Here is a 20,755-nt window from a genome sequence, read left to right on the forward strand (position 1 = left end):
TATTACAGGGGCAGAACCTCAGGGTGAGCTTAGTTCATTGAATTACAGTAGCTCTGATCTCTCTTCTAACGAAGATCAGGGAGGGATAAATGTGGCAGGTCCTAATCCCACAACTTGCTCTTCTTTTTCCGAAGAAATACAGAGAAGGAGAAGGGGAAGGAAGAAAAATATAGCAGAACAAGGAGGGGCAAGCAGGAGCACAGTAAATACACAAAAGGGGAAACATAGTCAGAACAGGAACAGGGTTTGAGTGAGGAAGAATCAGAGGAATATTGATTCGGAAGATGATGTTAATTTACAGGTTATAAATTTATCGGACAGGGAATTGAACCAGGATGAATTAAGGGTACTGAAGCGAGGGCTCTCTTTTTATCCAGATGTTGCATGTAATTATACTGACCTTCAGATTGATTTGTTTAAGTGTGCCAGATGGCTTAAACTGAAAATGTTTTTTGCAACTATGGAAAAATGTGTTTGCTGGATTGATTGGATAATGTATCTTTTTGTTGAGAAATTGGATCGAATAATAACATTTTAATTGGCTTTTCAATCAAACAAGACTCCAGTGGGATTTTTCTTGGTTGGATACACAGAGAATGGATGATATATGAGCGCACTGCTTGGAATTGCTATCATTATTTTGATTAATTACATGCTCTTTTCGTATGGATTGTAGTTATTGTTGGTGGCCCAGTGGAGGTCGGACCACATAAAGTAGAGCGTGATCAGATTTGTTAGACTAAGCACCCCAGGACAGACACCAGTGCGCACTTTGCTTACTACCCTCGCTGCCAGTTTGTGTTTAATTCATATGTGTGTCGTATTGTAAGTGACTGGTCCATTTCCAATTCATATTTTCTACTTGTATGTTCCACTAACCGTTTTGCAACTGTTGGGAAGTTGTCTTTGAAATATCTACAACTACCATGACGCCCTGTTTCTGTTTTTTCAAAAGAATATTGCTATGTCATATTGCTCATTCTATCTTGTCTAATAGATTTTAACATGGTAAAGTGTCACGTAGTGCTCAGTCCCTATTCAGTTTTCTCTTCTGAAAATGGTTTGTGTTGTTTTCTGCGTGTTGTCCTGTTCTTATCAACCAATTTAATTGATGTCATGAGTTTCACAAATCAAACTGTGTTGACACTAAAATTGTATGTAAATTACTATGCTGAATATAAGTGGAACTTGCAAAAATTGACTGCACTGTTGACATGATGACATTAGACTTCGGCCCAACTATTAAGCACGCTATTAGAAGTTGAGCGCATAGAGACATAGATCTTAATTCATGTCGAGGCAAGCTCTATATCATGATACAACGTTTTTTGTTCTTTTCCCATATAAATAGGATTTCATCATTACCATCGACTAGTGTCAAACCAGCAAGAAAAACTACAGAAATCCCCCAAAGCTTTTAAGAAGGGACAATTACAGGCTGCCGATTTTTTCAGGTATATATAGTCATATGTTACATGTATATTAGGAAGCTGGCCCTTCATATAAGCTGCCGAGTTTTGCAACAAGTGTAATTTTCTTTGTTGCAGCTTTTCCTACTATGCCACTGATCTACATATAGCTGTCCATCTTAGCCCTCGAAGACGAATACAGAACCATCAAGTATGTGTTATTTAAATTAACCTACTTAAGGAATTATCAAGGTTTATAGCGACCTAGAGTAATAAGGACCTTTGCATTACGTTCTGTTTTTTGGCAGTATTTAAAACCACCTGACGAACCCAGTGTCACGGGAGCACCCAGCACCACACTAAATCGAACGTGACGTGAACTCGAGCTACACAACCTATGTCAGACCATAATAAACAACAGGTACTATTGATCAATTAAGGGATCATAGCCTAAGTACGTGAATAGCGAGATACATATGGGTACTGATGCTAGTCTCATATCTTTCTGCCACAGATGTTAATCTTATCCAGGACTTTTTTACTGCCAACATTTAGATACTGCGTATAAATACCTACAAGACGCTTAAGGTATGATTCACAAAACTCAACTTTATTTAGATCAGCGGCTACAATTAATGGTCTTAATTTTGGTCTCAATCTGCAGACATTTAAACTCACATCAAATATGGACTAAGATTATAATTGCAATAAAAATTAAAAAATGTATATAAAGTGAATGTTGAATTGAATGAAATAAAGGTGTAAATATATGTAAATGTAGAATGTAAATATATAGATAGTGATATATTTATAAATATGTACAGATGGAGTTTGATTGTTTCTAGGGTAGAGAACTATCGGCAATAGGAGAGGGTGTTCTTGTATAATTTATATAGACGAAAATGCTGGCCAAATATAGACATAATAATTGTCACATGTTGTACAGTATAGATTGTTCTGTCTTCAAGAAAAATTAATTGAGTATTTTCTACCATTATAGTATTTAATCATCAATTGAAAATACAGAACGCCTGATGAAGGGCACTCGCCGAAACGCGTTGGATTCGGTTTTGTATTTGGCGATGAAAATCAATTGTTGATATATGTACTAGAATATGTATCATATACTATTGTGATTAGGTGTATAATTATGTTTAGAATTTTTTTGAATTATTGTTAAAAAATGTATACAAACTGTAAAAAAAGGGAAAAAACTATACAATATCTGTGAGAAAAAAAGACAATTAAAAAGAAGTTTTATAAATTCACATATCACGGTGTTAGTCAATCTATTAAGTAACAATGTGTGATGGTATTTAGGAAACATACACATAACCCGGTGTACAGGCCAGCTTTCACAGGAAAGACAATTGTCAAACATCCATCCAACTGTCTGTTATGAAGTCAGCTAAGCCTTGGAATTGTCAATTACACATTTCACCTCTCCACTGTGTTGGGCTGAAAGGCTGGGATGTCAGGTATACTTCCTAATCACTTTATGAAAATTTCAGGACATCTTATTACTTCCTATTTGAAGTTTTACTGTTTGAAATTTCTAAAAGTGAGGGTAATATGTGCAGTAGCGCTGAGAGCTATAATCTCTACCTATTTAGTCTTCTTGGTATCTATATTGTTTGTCTCAAAAGATTTGAATGTACACAACGCACATTTTTTCTAAAAAGACTGTTCTCAATTTCTCAACAGGTCCAACTGGCAGGAATCTGCCACTGAAGAGACCCCCACTTCAGCCCAGGATCAAGCCGTCAGTGAGGACAGCACTCCTAGTAATCTGGAAAATGATGAGGAGATTGATCTATCTGGTCACCATGGGCAGACTGCTCCAGTGACACTCACAGTGCCTACACCTACACTTCACACCCCAGCTGTAACAGGGCTTTCCCAGCACCATCTACCCCGTCCTGTGGTCCTACAACATCTGGCCCATCTACATCTGCCACAGCTACAGAAAGGAAAGCCCTGTCACTGGAAGGACCACCTGCAGCCAAACCAGGTACTGCAACTGTGGATCCCGCTTACCTGCAGGAGGGGACGTCCAACCAGATTTCCAGGAGGTGAGGATGGCAAGACCTCTGCCACCACCAGCAAGAAATTCTGATAATAATTTCCTCCAGTGTTTACCTTACATTTACCCTGGGACTATTCCTGGACGCATTTGCTTTTCTGATGGCAGTAGTGTTTTAGACACTGGACTTCAAACTATTTTGGCTCTCCAACTATGATTATATTCACCATGACTGACTTATTCACTTGCTGAGTTAGTCCACCCTCTTTAACTTTATCCCGTTTAGTGCAATACATTTTGGAGTCAAAAACTCATAGACTGGTGTTGTATATCTCAACTCTATCAATGCATTTGTTACCTTCCGTCATAGCTTGACAATGAGAAAAAACGAAAGATTGTGTAAACATGAACAATTTGCAAGTAGTTAATGTTTGTCTAAAGTTCCCAAACATGACTCCCAAAAAGTCATACCATTCAATCATCGACTACTATGTTTACTCCATTTGACCAATACTTGTCTGCCAAAATTTTCACACACATAACTTTATTTGATTTGTGAAAATCATAAAAGGGTGGATCTTACCACCGTGAGATAAAACTTGACATCTTTGGATCAGCATAAAAACAACATAAAATCACATAGAAAAATAATACTTTAAAATAGCACAAAGCTTAGTGCAGTCACTGTGTATAGTTAAAAAATACAAATGGAGCTGGGCAAGGGGATAACTATCTCATTAAAGCTACCAGACAACGAATGGGTATTCTAAGCGGGGATACAAAATGCTTGGGGGATTAAGTGTAACTTGATGGAAATAACACATTGTTAAATCAGAATAACGTTTTTAAGCTGGAGAAGTGAAAATAAAGAGTATCCCTTAGGAGATTGTGGGAGAGTCCGGGGCCAGCCTTAGGGAGACCAATTGGCCCAGGTCGTCTTTAATTGTTTCCTTGTTTTCCAGCTCTTGGTCAGCGTGAGCCAAGAATTTTATAGTTTTGCAGGAAAGTTGTATCCAAGACCCGCTAAGGCTTTTTATTACAGCCGCCCTGCAGGTTCTTACTTGCGCTTCTCTTAGGAGTGGTAACAAGAGCATCTTCCTTAAGGTTTGAAGTGCCGGGCATATGCATAATAGGTGCAATAATGACTCTACGCCCTTGCCACAAAGGCGACCTTTGAAGTTGACCAGGTCCGCAGCCATTTGGGGGTAAGGTCTTTACTCGAAAACCAACCCAGCCTCAGAAGGCTTAATTTCCTCTTGTAGTGATCCCTAAAACAATCTTGAAAGTATGGCTGATGTTTCAGATGGTTATATGTTGGTAACAACCCATACATTTCACTAATACTCAGTGCCAGTTCGCAAGACCTTGCCAACATGGAAGAAGGAGAATAGGCAAGTTATCATTGACTCAAGTCCTCAGTTGGAGCAAGGTCTTCTGGCTCACATAAGGAATCCCACATCACTAACATCAACAGACAAAAACTTGGCCGCACTACGTTTTGTAGACAGAGGCTCATTCCAAACCACTGTACCAGTATCTGGAGTAATGTCACAACGAGGTTTTATTGGTGTGCCAAAAGAAGTTTGTCCTACAATGATGAAACACGTCAACACCTACATAGACTTTACACACAATAAGTATGCTGTCAATGTGAATGGAAATTCGAATAATTTGGCTCCACTACCACAAGTCTAATGTAATCTTCAAATCTTCCATTCAATCACAGTGCAAGTTGCCTTGCTACTAGATTTGTACACCCAAAGTCTGTGTCTGTCTTTCCCAGGATCAACCCAGGTTCTCTTTGTACTTGGAAACAGCACCATATACCTGCACATGGCACAACTCTGACATTATGACCAGGGCCGGAGTGGCCCTAGCGGGCACCGGGCGTTTCCCTGGTAGGCCACTAGGGTGGCGGCTGGTTTTGGGTCCCTAGGGGGCTGTTTTTGTTATCGGGGTCGCCAATATCGGCCCCCTGTAACAAAATCAGCCGAAACCGCCCCCGCAAACTGCTCAGCTGCACTCCCCCTCACCCCAGGAGGGGCCGGCTGAGCAGTTTGCCAGGGCCAGTTTCTGTTCCCAGTCCGGCCCTGATGATGACATGGTGAAGGAACCTAAAACAGATTAGAACAAACAGATTAGCAATCACACAGAACACAATAGACACATTACAAAGTCAACTTTTGGAGGGCACAGTATCACAAACAATCAGAGATAAACAATGTAACTAAACACAGTAGTCAATGTGTCCAAACTTTGAACAACAAACATCTTCTGGCTGAATTTCACTGATCTTTCCCTTCCTAACAAATTACCATCACATACTTCTCACATTATCACATCAATAGTTGGCAAAATGGTGAAAGAGATAACATGTAAAGATATTCTTACACTCATGAAAAGAAGCTGTCAATGACATCTCAATGTAACTCAGCTACTTCCTCTTCAACGCTATCATCTTCATTTGGCATATCAGGATCTTCACCCGGGGGCTTTTCATGGTTCCAATCCATCCTCTGCGATGTGAGGGATGTTCCGTCACAGGGCAATGTTGTGGAGCATGCAGCAGGCCACGATGATTTGGCACACCTTATTGCAGCTGCGGCTCCTCCGTTAAGGCGGAGCAGCGTCGCTCCCACTCCGCTGAGAGCCAGCAGAGGGAAACCTGAAAAATAAAATATTAATAAAACCATTTTATCATCATTTTATTTTTCTTATGGCGCTACAGTCAGCCAAGTCAAGGGCTGGGCGGTGTCATGATAACATCACCGGGAGGAGCAGTAGTGCGCACTACAAATGCGCATGGCGGTTTGCCCGGCTGTCTAAGGACGGCCAAACGACATGCACACTTAGATCGCTCCGCCCGAGCTATGCTGCACAGCCGGGTGGAGAAGAGGCACAGGCTCTCAGGCCCTGAGAGAGATTTGAGACAGCCCGCTCACGCCAATCACTGCGCTGCTCCCATGCTGGTAAATAGTATTACCAGCATGAGAACAGCATCTTGATTGGTGTCTAGGAGCCTGTGCAGTGTGCACCAACCTGTGGGAATCGGGAGCAGAGCAAAAGAAAACTGAGATGGCAGCCGGCAGCAGCAGGTAAGTACTTTTTTTATTTTATTATTTTTTTATATACCCCAACATCCCACTACCACCTACCCACCACTTGTCATTAATAGCATCCACCACTGCATATTGGATAAGTAGAGGAGGGCTCCACCAGCTTTGTCCAGAGAACGAATTCTGACCTTTAGGAGCCCAAAAGCCCACAACAGTGTCCACCGTATTCTTCCATGGACCTCATTGAAGCCGACTTCTCCTGGCATTGTTGGAATCCTCAGAGGTGCAAATAACCATGGGCAGTTGTGATAAGCTAAGTCTCCCAGTTGGAAGATGAAAAAGTGCCAAAATAATGTAACAAAATTCCAGGTTATTCATCTAGAAATACATGATACCATCTAATGAAAGATTGTACTGACCAACAAGCCAGGCCCACTCGGGTCCAAGTTGAGACTTTTGCAGAGACATGGGGCTGTTCCATAGTACAAAGTCAGAACCGGTAAACACACAGAGATGCGTGTGATGTGCAAATCATGTCAGCAGACAACATGCATGTTGATTGAATGAAAGTGTTTCCGATTCTGGTCGACCTGTTCTTTGGCATGTGGTGGCACTAAGGCAATATGTGTGCCATTAATTGCTCCAACCATATGTGGTAGGGGACCAGCCCAAAAAAGTCACCCTTCACAGTTGTTAAATCCTGCTGCCATGAAAACAGGATGAAGCTGTTGATGTGTCTCAGAACTTCTTGTAGCACACCACTGAAAGTTGTATTGGAAGGATCCGGTGGCCACAAAGTGAAGTACTGCCATGAGTTTCACAATTGGTGCAATAGAAGCAGGATTTTTGTTTTGAGGCAGAAGTTCTGAACTTCTTGATTACATCCCTTTCTTTCATGGTGACAAGGTCTGGAAATGGATGGTACACCTATGTCTGTCATCTCCTCACTCTCCCAGGGTTCATAAGTCTGCATTGAAAAATACATTTGAACATTTGACACCTTTTACACAGCAATATATTTGGTAATTGACATTGCAGTCATGTAGCTCTACAAAATATATGCTTCACGAATTACATTTATAGCCTAATAGGATATTTATATTTACATAAATTGTAAATAATACATTTCAAATGTATTATATACACAATATTTAAGGAAATATATATTTTCCTCTTAAAATACAAGGCCATGGAGGAGTTTGCAGAGTTCCACAACCCAAAAACTCTGATGCGCTACACGGAGTTCCGCAATCGGCGGAGTGCGTTAGGTCGCGTCGTTCACGCTGATTTTTAGCACCGGTTTTTTGTCCCGCACTGGAAGATCAGAGCCAATGGCACCAATGGAAGCTCAAGAGGGTGCAGCTTCTACTCGAGCGGCAGTTTCATCAACAAGAACAGATGGTTTCTCAACACCCGCCAACGTTAAGAGGAAAACGCAGAGCGGAAATCTTTGGAACTGCGCGTGTCCGCAAACTCCGCGAATGGAGCATAGTTCACTGTCCACGTCTAAAAAATATTGAAAACAGCGGTGTAAATTTTCCAGCACAGTAACGCACTACATATAAATGTTTCTTTTTAAAGGAATGAGTGTCCATCAAAGTATGAATATGTAAACAAACAAGCCCCCATTTTGTGTGGTGTTGATGCACTTAATAGTCACAAACACACTATTTAAAACTTCTAAAATGGAGGATGCCTGATCTCACAGATAGGACATTTGGAATCAAGCGGGCGTGACGGAAGTTGACCACATAGTGGGCAGTTAACTCCATGACAGACACAGCCATAGGCTAACTTTGGTGAAAGTAACATACGAAGACCAATGGCTGTGTCCGTCTACACTTATGATCGTGTACGTTGCGTACATGTACTTAGCAGTTGGAAAAAAATCTTACTTACCTTCTAACACTGCTGTCATTAAGACCTCCTCCACTTTTGCTGCTGTTTGTTGCCTCTTGGAGCAACAATGTCAGGTCGGGCAGGTGAGAAGAGCACTGTCTTCTCACCAGAGGAGCTGAATTCGCTGGTACAGGAGATCCTTTCCCTGTATGGACAGCTCTATGGCTCACCAGAGGAACAGGTACATTTCTGAAATGTGTACAAGCAAGAAATGGTTAGATACACTAGACTTACAATTGTACCTTTATCAATCCTAACATCACCCATTGGAGCATCTATCTAGAATTCTGATGACACATTTGTGGTGAACTATATTGGTCGCCGGACCCTGGTGACGGTTACTTTAGAATAAATCTAAGAATATGTCTCCTGATCTAGCAAAATGTTTATGTTTTTTTATGTATAGTCCTGATGAGGTCTGCTGTAACTGACACAGCTATAGACGAAACACCTGTTGGTATATGGGCATCTGTAAAGACAGTGGAATAAAAGACTTCTGAAACCGCAACTTCCTGTATATAGGAATCTGTCCATCTGTCTTTATCCCCATTAACACAGGATACAATGTCCCTTTGAGTTCCTGAATGAAGTGTAGTTAATGATGTGAGCTGTCATATATTTTGCTCCTTATAGAGCACAATTATGGGGATTTCTAATCATTTCACAATCTCAACAAACAAAAACATTAGTATGTGTTGTGTGTTTAAAGCTTTAGATTCCAAGTGGTGTGTATAGAGAGATGTATCCATGTATATGTTTGAATCACATTTGCTACGTTGAAAACTAACATCATGAAAATTAAGAAACACATGATATATTCTTTACAACTGTACATAAAAATGTTTTCTATACAAACAAAATGGAAATGATGTTAGCTATGTGTATGCTCCCAAAAGTCACTCAGCCTATATCAAGGCTCGCCAAACAGTTGTATCTAGACCCCTTCAGAGTAGGACACAGACTTGAGGTTATTTATTAGATGGGCACAAGGTCATTTTTGCATGTAAAAGTTAAGGGAAGGCACTGTTCATGTGACATCAGGATTATCAAGCTGCAAAAAACAGGGCCTGACAATGAGCAGTGCTCCGTCAGGATAATGGGCCAGGCTGGGGCTGCATCACAGAGACAAACAACTGTAGTACTGAGATACATCTATCATAAATATATATCCTTGCCAGGTCAAAATTGGTGGTGTACTTTAAAATATACCCCTGAATGCTTTTAAATGGACGACAGTTGAAAGGGAGAGTTGCCTAACTTATTGAGCTAACACTTCATTCAATTGTTCTCCCATTTCAAAGTGTGTCATTTCCAAACTGCAGGCCACTTACTCATAGTGGCCACTATTCACAGTGCCATAGGTATACATGTTTAGGCTTCAGTGGTTCCCAATCTTTTGCAGTGGTCAGAAGTAGATCACATCACAGAATATGTAGGAGACTCCTGGGCTATATGATGTCACAGACCTTGATTGGTGAGTTTAGACCATGACATGAAATGAGGGTAGGCATCATGTCAGTACAAAAGTGTGTATTAAGATATTGGTTTTGGTCAGCATGTGAGAATACATATGTTGTATGCTATGTTATGAGTTATGCTAGTGTTAGATGTAAAACAAAATGTTGTTAAGCCAATACAGACAAACAAAAAGTCACCAAACCATTTATTTTTTCTTTCATTTCTTGTATCCATACAGGTCAACCCCCTTCACCTTCCTGGTGATGGAAGACCATCACCAGGAAGGTGCTGACCCTGAGGGTCTAAAGCAGCACAGCGTTCATTGTCGCAAGAACATGGAGGACCTACGATGCTAAGCCTGAAAGTTAGCTCAAGTTCAGCGCGGACAATCCTTCCAACATGTCATGAGTGCTTACCGCACCCTGACCCCCCTAATGGCCTGCATTCTTGTGGTGGCCTATTCGACTCTTGATGGTCAGTTGAGGGCCCAAGAGCAGCAACAAAGGGGTGAGTTCTGATCAGAGTTTCACATGTTACATGTCTATTTTTTTGTTACAGCTAGGATTTCTCCAATCAACATTAAGGGTGACCCATGTCCCACGCACAAGAAAAGTTCTTGAGGGTGTACATTTTGCACAATGTGTATGATGATGTGCTTTGTCTATTAATTTGTTGGAAAGGATCTCACCTGATTCCTGTTCACAACCAATGGACCGTTCTGAGCAGACACATGACTGCCTAAACTCCACATATATATATCATGTTGTCTGATGTCATGAGGGACAGTTGTACCAAACAAGCCAGTAGTGTTTATTGTGTCATATGTGATGCTCCTTCAATTATGTAGGTGATTTAATGGTAGCCCTATTACATGTGACATAGCATACTAACGATACAGTGGATGTACCAAACATCACATTGGTAAGATGGGACTCTGCACAAACAAGAGTGAGCATTTGATCCAAAATGGCTAGTGACATCAGTATTAATGGCTACGTTTTGGAATCCAAACATATCCAAATTGTGTTTTGCATCAGAAATACTGTTTCATATATGTTAAAAGTGACAGATTAGCATGAAGTCTCACTCCTTAATAAATATATGTGTGAAAGCCAGACTGTTTATTGACACATAATTGTGATAGGCATGCAATGTTTGTGCAAACACAGACAGGAATGACTACACACATGGTGAGAAAGTGACACATACCCTAAAGTATTTGTCAATGTCCTTTGTCCTGTCCAGATGATAAAGCACTGATGGAGATAAATGGCAAACGTAAAAGGATTTTGCAAGATGGAATGTGCCATCACATATATGTAGGAGTATCCCATCAGGAAAACACAAAATGAGGCCAAACCCATGACACATTAGGCAAATGTAGAAATGCATCATGGTGTATTATGTTGCATATTGTGATTTATATGTCAATGTTTGAAGTAAGTATTATATAGGAATTAGTGTATGTAATAAGTACTGTGATGTTCTAAAACATTTTACACGACGGTGAAAGCTAGCATATTTAGTGAAACAATTTCACTAAGACGCAACAAACTTCAAATAACTATGTTATGTTATAGGGGATTTGTAGAGCGCTTGGCTGACCAAAGGCTTTCCAGCGTTAGGCATAAAACACGGAAGGCCAGGAGGAGTGGAGTTTAGCACAAGCAAATCTTCAGTTTTTTCCTGAAGGTCGCTTCTGTAGCTATGAATCTGACTTCCATTGGAAGTGAATTCCATAGCTTGAGAGCCAGGCGGGAAAAGGATCTTCCACCCCACCTGGCCCTTTTTTTAACAAGCGCTCAGTGCCGGACCTCAGGCATCTGTTGGGGAGGTGTAAGCCAACCAGATTTCTGATCTTGCTAGGTCCCTTATTATTTATGGCTCTGTGTGTTAGGCAGAGTGCTTTCAATTTGACTCTCTCCTCAATCGGGAGCCAATGTAAATTTCTACAATACTTTCTCACTGGTTCCTGAATTGGGGTCTGACACAGAAGTCTGACCGCAGCGTTCTGGATGAGCTGTAACTTCTTGATGACATATTTAGGTGCGCCCAGAAAGAGTGAGTTGCCATAATCCAAACGTGATGTGACTAGAGCAGGTATAACCGTTTTTCATAGCTGTAAGGGAATCAGCTCAAGGATATTGCGGAGCATTCTTAGCAAACCGAGAAAGTACCTGCTACTTTATTTGCTTGGGTCTCCATGGTCAGCTCTTTACTCATCCAGAAGACGAGATTTTTTTATAGCAGTACTCAGGACTGGAGCGATGCCTAAGCAGCTTGACAAACTGGTTAAAGCCTGGGGACTCCTGAATTTCTGAGGACCATCAGTTCAGTTTTGTCCCTGTTTAGTTTCAGACAGCTCCCTGTCATCCATTTTACCACGTTTTCAAGGCTAGGCGCCAGCTGACCCGATTCAACATTGATCATAGCATCAAGTGAAACCACCAACTATTATAGGTATTTAGAAGTGAAATGTGAAAATGTTTTTGCTCTGTACTAAAATGTATTAGAAATGTGTCAAGGGCTATGTCCTTACTTATGCTGTAGATGTCTCAAATACCGCCAAATCTTTGTCTCTGACAGCCTTTAACAGCCTAGGTATCTACATTGTATGTGATACATTGCTAAACTAATTGAATACATCATTCATGTATAATTTCCGACAATTTACATATACTTTAGTGACTTGGAGTAAGTGTTATTATTGTGAAATGGCAAAACAAAGGTAAACTGCTTTCAGTTTATGATGATATTAGTACAACAATGCAGTATTTGTTGACACACATTCATTCATATTTTACTTTTTGAGAATGAACAGTATGCAGATTTTAAGACCTTGTTAATACACTGTATGAAGGAATTTTGGGTTGATATCCTTTTTGGTGACATCAGTTCACTATTCTAAACTATAAACGCCAACCATTCAGAGGTGTGAAACAGTTCTTGGAGATACATATTGATGGATAAGAGATAAGATCATTCATGATATAGGAGCTATCATGGGGAATGACATAACTGTGATGAAATGTTTTACGTACATGCATGAGCTAATGCTAACGTTGAAGCAAAGTTTGAGAGCATTGAGGTAGGTGAAATCTGAAATCTTGGAAACAGTTTTGTGATAAAAGTCCATGGTCTGTTCTGTTTACACAGATTCAACAAAACTATTGTATATGTAATTTCAGCATCATCATGGGCAGGCGAAGGAGAAAATGCCAACATCGATGGGGATGCAACTGGCCACTGTGGTTCCGGTGGTGAGACCACTGACACCGAGGGGCCCAGTGGCCCAGAGGGTGAGGGGAGTGAGGGCAGTGCAATGAAAAGCACCAGTGACTCTACATCTACTTCAGAGACCTCCTCCAATGAGCACTCCCTAGTGTTGGTGTACCTTACTGTACCTGTTACACCTGCATCATTTGGTACAAATGGAGGGAACCAGTTCTGGACAATATTTAGCGGGGTCCAGTGTACATGTCCAATCAAACATGAAACACAGAGGGTACAAAGTTCCCCGGGAGCGTTTAGAGAGGGAAGGAGTGTGTAAATAAAGAATAAGAGAGTGGAGTCAGGGAGCGGCAGGCTCCCTTTTTAGAACTGAGAGGCCTCACACACCCAGCGAGCTAGATGTCAAGCTTCATCATTGACCTCTTGCTCCTCGTTAGACTGGCGCTGCAATGCCTGACGGGCGCCAAAAAGGCGCTCTTTGTCGGAGATCTTTTGTTCAAGCCAACGGTTGAGTGCGTGTGAGGGGGAGAATAAGGGGTGTAGTCATGTGGGGAAGGTGATATTAAAAAAGGTGAACCAATTCACAAGGATTTTTATTCGCGTGACTGATTCCCTTGGTTAAAAGGTGGGAGGGGAGATAGAGGCTGTAAGGGGCCCAGTGGAACTACCTCGACCCTCTAATCAGGTCGACATGTTTCTTGCTTAGTTTTGCAATTCCTCAGGACCTCAAGTACACAGTACTACACAGTGAAAAACCAAAAGTGAAGATAAAAAGAATCAATACAACCTCTCTGGGTCTGTAAGGGTGCATGCCTAGTGGTTCTGCGGTATAGGGTTGACCTAGAGGAGATGTGAGACAACAAGCCAAGTGACTTATAATGGCACCATCACCTCATCCAGTAATAGGTAACCCTTAATCTCTTAAAGAATACACACACTCCAAGGAATATTAAAAACAAAAGGGCCTAACAAAAGGCAAGGCCTGTGAACATTTTGGTATGTATGGTAAAGATAAAAACAACACCACACAAGAATGAAGGCGTAGGCTGATGCTTACCCTACAGGAGTCCCTAAAGGGCCTCGCAGTCTGTTCCCGTGGGGCAGCACAGAAAGGTATAATTACCTGGAGAGACGAAAATAAGTGCACACAACCGGTTCAAGGTTTTAAAATGGGACTAGGAAAAAGGCCAGTGAGAAGGTCATGGCTATGGGAGTGCCGGGGGGCGTGGCTTGGGCGCCGATGGCGATGGTCGCCTGAGAGCTCGGCTCCGGGACTAAGCCCGAAATTATCCTGAACATCGGAGGCTGAGGGGCACCCCAGACCCCGAATTCGGTTGAGCGAGGCGACGACACCCTGCCGAGGGCCCTGGTGGAGTTTGGACGGAGGTGGCTTTGAAGAAATGCCGAAGTTTGCGGAGTGGCGGAGGGCGACCCAATATGGCGCCCGGACCCCTTTGTCCCCTTGAACGGACCTACGGAGTTGAGGAGATCTCGCGGATGTCGCCCGGCACCCGGCTTCACCAGCCTCAGTGGCTTTAGGCATTGGACATTGGCTGGTTCGGACCCTCCGCAGCGGGACCATACTCGATTGGACGACCGGGCGGGTGCCCACGCGTTAGAGGGCGCCGGGCACGGGTGCCTTCAGGTCCAGGCGGTGGTCTGCACCGCGACTCCGCAACTAGCTGCGAGTTCCTGGCCACCCCGACTACATGGATGGCGCGACACTCGGGCACCACAGGACAACCGGGGGAGTTGGTGGCCCTTGCCCCGGAGCTGTAGTGGGTGAACGGGCCTGCCCGACTCGGAGACGGGTGTCTCCGCCCCCTTATCGGTGCCCTCGGACGCCGTGGCGGTGGCGTGAGCCGAAACGGCGGAGTCTCCACAGGCTCTGGAGAAGGAGGTCGCCCATTCCGGACTTGAGGGCGAAATCCCGGGAGAGTCGTGCTGGACACTTGCACACGGAGACGCCTACTCCGGGACCTTTGCGGAGAGCCCCTGGCAGCATGGGGAAACCTAAAGGAGCCAAGGGATCCAGCCAGGCCACCTCGGACTCTGAGGCCCAGGACAAGGAAGAGCATGGAGATCCTAAACGACCTGGTGGCGCACCACTCCAGCAACAATTCGACCGTGTACTGGAAGCCATAGAGGCAACTCGGTCGGCTCTACAACAGGACATTGCCCAGGTGGCGACTGGCCTGGGCCTCCTTAGGGCAGACCACGGTAAACTCTCAGACCGGGTCAAGGAGGTGGAGAGCACGGTGAAGACTATCGAACCGGCGCAGAGGACCCTGGCTGCGACGATCAAGGATGCCATGTCCCGAATCGAGACCCTCGAACGGAGGGCGGAGGATGCGGAAGGCCGAAACAGGAGGAATAACATTCGGGTAGTGGGCCTGCCGGAAAAGATCGAGGAAGGCGATATGGTGCGCTACTTGGAGACCTGGCTCCGAGACACGGTGGTCCCGGAGGGCCTGTCCTCCTTTTACACTCTAGAACGGGCCCACAGAGTTCCAGCGCGGCCCCCACAGCTGGGACGAGCCCCGAGGCCGGTGGTGGCGCGGTTGCTCCATTTCCGGGACAGAGATCTGATCCTAAATGCCGCCAGACACAATGGCCCGTTCCAGGTTGCAAACAGTCAGGTGAATATCTTCCCTGACTATACCTACGAGACGCAGCGCAAGCGGTTCTCCTTCCTGGCGGTTAAGCGTGAACTCAGGAGTGAGGGCATCCAATATTCACTCCTATTTCCCGCGAGGCTCCGAGTCATTGTCGACGACAAAACCCAGTTCTTCGACACCCCGGAGGAGGTCTGTGACTGGCTCGAACTGTACCGAACGGGGAAGGATGGTTATAACGCCTCGACCCATCAGGCGGAGGAGCCGGAACAAAGGAGGCGCTCTAAAAGGGTCAGGAACCGCCGCAGCCGCACGGGAGGGCCCTCGACAGCGGAGACATCATCTGAGCGGAGGGGAGTGTTGGAAGTTCTGTCGGAACTGTCGGGAGCGAGGGGCGAAGACATCGAAGAGGAGGAAGAAAACCCGGGTGCTCAGGGGGCACCATCGGACTCGGAAGACTCAGTGGCAGACAGTACCCACACACCGGTGATCACACCGAAATCGGTGGAGGACCTTTTGGACGGACAAGGGTAATGGGATAGGTTGCCTTGTCTTGGGTGGGGGCCCGGCAGGGGGGAGGCGGCTGCCGTTCTTTATTGCTGACAATGGGAGAGGGAGGGTTGGGAGGCTTCTGCTCTTGCCCCGAAAGATTTTGACACAGGGGGGGGCTTATTATAGTCCTGGTGGCCTGGGCGACGAGGGCCCACTGCCTCCGCTCAGCCCGCACCTGGCCCATAAGGCCTTCCTACGGTGGCGACCGTGGGACTAGTGGGGTTTTTGGGGTTGTTCTCCGTGGAAGTTTGGATGGGATCTAGATGGTGCAGTTTGGGTCCTGTTCTGGGGTGGTTGGGAGGGGGTTTTGTTGGTTCTTGGGGGGTTTGGTTCTGGTTGGGGAAAATGGCCGCCGTCAGCGCTGGGAGGATTGATGTCCTTTTTGTTTTGTGGGGACCCGGACGGGGAGACTGTGCAAGAACACTCTGGGACAATGGCTGATGTTGCTAACTTGAAATGTATTACTTGGAACGTGAGGGGGCTTCACACTATGTCGAGGCGTCACAGGGTCCACGCTTATTTAGTGCGTAGGGGAGTGCAAATGGCGCTGCTGCAGGAAACGCATCTGAACAAGGCGGAAGGAGCGGCGCTTCAGCGTAGGTGGCGAGGGCAGGTCTTTTCCACGGCGTACTCTGCTTATGCCAGGGGGGCGCTAATATGGATCAGGGCAGGAGTCCCCTTCCAGGTCACGAGGACAGTGTTGGACCCAGAGGGGCGTTTCGTGGCCATATCAGGCACGCTGGGAGGGAGGAACTTGAATGTTTGCTGTGTGTATGCCCCTAATGTGGACCAGACTGCCTTCCTTTCCAGGTTATCGGGCTCGTTGGCTCACTTTTTCGCCGGTCCCCTCCTGCTGGGGGGAGACTTTAACTCCGTGGTAGATGTAGACATAGACCGCTCGCATCCCCCGCTCCCCGATTCCCCGGTCCGGCGGTCGGCTAAGGGCCGTCAAGATTGGCAGACCCGCTGGGGTTTGACGGACATCTGGAGGGCGCATCACCCCGCGTCTAGAGATTATTCGTACTTTTCGAGCCTTCATGAGCTGCATGTCAGACTGGATGGCTTTCTTGGTTCGTCCGAATTAGTCTCGGCAGCGGTCCGATCGGAGTATTTATCGCGGACCATCTCGGACCATAACCCCCTCCTGCTGGACATTCGCTGGTTCCCTGGGACGCCGGCGGTACCCACCTGGAAGCTGCGCCCCGAGATCCTCGAGGACAGTGTCTTCAAGGCAGACCTAGGGGAGAGTATCACGGATTATTTTGCATCCAACGGCGGCTCCGCGAGTACTAGGGCGTTCGAATGGGATGCTTTCAAGGTGGTGGTGAGGGGGTACTGTATCTCTAAGAAGGTGGGCATGCGGCGTGTTATCCTGGCTGATCTAGACGCAGCGGACCGAACGCTCCGCGAGCTCGAAATTAGCCGACCCGGACACCCGGAATTGCAAACACAAACGGTAGAGGCGAGGGAGAAGGTGGCGGTGGAGGTCGAACGGCTCCGCTGTTTCGATTATAAGGCCTACACGGTCCGATCTATAGCGGAAGGCGACAGATCGAGCGCGTTACTGGCGTGGTTGGCCAACCCTGCGCGCCAGTCCCAAACGACGACTAGGATGCGTAGGGCGGATGGGACTGAGATGTGCACCCAACCGGAGATTCTTAATTGCTTCCGGCATTATTACGAATGCTTATACCGCAGTCGCTCCGCGCGTGACCCAGACCGGCTTGATAACTATCTTAGCCCGTTGGAACTCCGCACAGTGGAACAAGAAGTGGCAGACGCCCTGGGATCTGACATCGGCTTGGGGGAGATCCGCGGGGCCATCAAACGGATGGCGAGGAACAAGACCCCGGGCCTAGATGGTCTGCCGGTGGAGTTCTATGCAGCTTATGCTGACCTCCTGGCCCCTCGTTTACTGGTGGTCTACAGGGAGGCGAAGAGGCTGGGTCGCCTCCCCGGCTCGATGTGTGAGGCGTTGGTGGTTCCTCTCCTCAAGCCAGGCCGAGACTCGTCTGACCCGGGGTCCTACCGTCCCCTCTCAATGCTGACGGTGGACTACAAAATATTGAGCAGCATCTTGGCCTCGAGGCTGTTAGGACATATGAGCTCCCTAGTACACGAGGACCAAGCCGGTTTCATCCCACGGCGAAATACGACCATGAACATCCGAAGGTTGTTTCGCTTGCTTGGGGAACCATTCGTGGATGCCCCGTCCCCGGTAGTTTTGTCGGTGGACCTGGAGAAGGCTTTTGATAGCCTGGAGTGGGACTACTTGAGCGCGGTATTGCGGAAATTCGGCCTCGGGGAGGGATTTATCAAATGGACAGCAGTTCTCTACGCTTCCGCTTCAGCCAGGGTTAGATCGGGCCCTTTGATTTCATCGCGATATCCGGTGGAGCGTGGCACGCGGCAAGGGTGCTCCTTATCACCGCTTCTTTTTGCACTAGCGGTGGAGCCACTAGCGATGCATCTTCGCTCGGGAGCCCACTATACGGGCTTATGGACAGCGGCGGGCCCGCATTACGTCTCGCTCTATGCGGACGACCTGTTGCTCTTCCTGGAGGATCCGGTCGACGCATTACGGGGAGCGGAATTAGCGCTTACGGAGTTCGGAGACGTCTCAGGCCTACAAGTGAACTGGTCTAAGACCTGCCTCTTCCCGATGCGTAGGGGTGTCCCCACTCCGGCGCTAAGTAAGGAGATCAGATGGGAACCCGACTGCTTTAAATACCTTGGGGTATTTGTGTACCACGACCAGCCCGACCTCCTAGACGGAAACATTGCCCGTTGCATACGAGCACTCCGAGGCAGCATGGACTTTTGGGCCACGCTGCCGCTCTCCGTGGCAGGACGCATCGCCCTGCTCAAAATGGTGGCGCTCCCCCGATTATTGTATTACTTCCGGACTTTGCCGATCTGGGTCCCGCCGGCTACGTTTCGCCGCTTGCGTTCCATGGTGGTCGGGTTCCTTTGGGGCACGGGCCGGCGGCGGGTGGCCCTCAATACCCTGATGAGGCCGAAGGACGAGGGGGGGCTCGCTGTGCCGGACTTCGAGAAGTATTACCTAGCGGCGCAGCTCCAGTCATACACCCAGGAGATAGCCAGGGAGTTCAGAGGCCCGGAAGACGGTAGAGGGACGGGTATGGCCAGGCACGTCCTCTCCTTTATCGCGCTGCGACAGCGTTTGGTCCTTCGGGACCTGTCGATGGAGGAGCGGACTATCCGACTCTGTTGGAATCGGGCTCATAACAGAGGTCACCTGCGGACCCCATATGCACCTGAAATTCCATTGGGGATGCTGACGGCCCTCCCCCACAGAGGAGACTGGTCGCGACTGGCGGACTGGGAGGATTCGGGTTTACAGCTCGTTGGGGACCTGTATGAGGACGGAGTGCTCCTGTCCTTTCAGGATCTCATTGACCGCTTTGGGATCCCCCGGGGCGACTTTTTGCTGCACTCGGCCATTGTGCGAGTGATCCAGGCGCACTGGCAAAACGGACTAGAGGAACCTCAATTGTCCCAGGTGTGCCAGTATGTAATGATGTCGGCGGGCACAGTGAAGGCGGTCACTTGCCTTTACGGCAGGCTGATTACCGAGGGGTTGGTCCCTCTCGCCACACTGAAGTCCCGCTGGGAAGAGGACATCGGTAGGGAGATCCCGGAGACGACCTGGTCCCAGCTGGTGAGGCGAGCATGGAAGGGTACACGTAGCGCCCGTTTCCAACTGGTCCACTATTATGTTCTCCATAGGGCGTACCTGACCCCGGTTAAGATCAGGCGTTATTTTGCCACAGCTTCGGCGGAATGCCCTAGGTGCCCGGCTCAGGAGGCGGACCTCCTACACATGCTGTGGGCCTGTCCAGGATTGACGTCCTACTGGCAGGAGGTGGCGGCGACTTTAGAAGAGGTGACGGGGAGGCACTTATCGTTCGATGCGGCGGTAGGGCTATTGCACTGGTTCCCCCATACCCCCCGGAATAAAATCACCAGTAAATTTATCGACCTGGGGCTCCTACTTGCTAAGCGAGAGGTGACCAGGAACTGGAAGGCACGTGCTGGTCCTGCGGGCAGCAGATGGCACGGTGAACTTTTGAAATGGGCGGCGGGGGAGAGCGCGCTGCGATATCAGTTGGCTTGGAGGCAAAGCAATGAGAAGGCGCAGGAGGCCGCGTTAGAATGGGAAACGCTGGTGCAGGCCCTCAGGGATTATTGTGCCCCCAGCGACTCCGAAAGCGAAGAAGCAACTAGACCCGAGTCCCGTTAGACACTAGCATTAACAGCACTATTACCTTCCCCGTGGGTCAAGCAGTGGATCCTAAAGTGATAAGCTCCCTGGCGCTGATGGTGGGGGGGGGGGGGGAGGGGGGAGTTTCACAATGACTGGAAGTTTGAGGGGGGGGTATCTGTTTGGGGGTTGGGGTTTGTTTAGAAAAGCAGAGGACGGACAGTGTGTTATCCGGACCAGCTCCCGCATCCTACTGACCCCAGCTACATTCGCCGCCCAACCCCAGG

The sequence above is a fragment of the Lissotriton vulgaris genome, chromosome 3_1 (genome assembly GCF_964263255.1).
Source record: "Lissotriton vulgaris chromosome 3_1, aLisVul1.2, whole genome shotgun sequence".
Taxonomy (NCBI): domain Eukaryota; kingdom Metazoa; phylum Chordata; class Amphibia; order Caudata; family Salamandridae; genus Lissotriton; species Lissotriton vulgaris.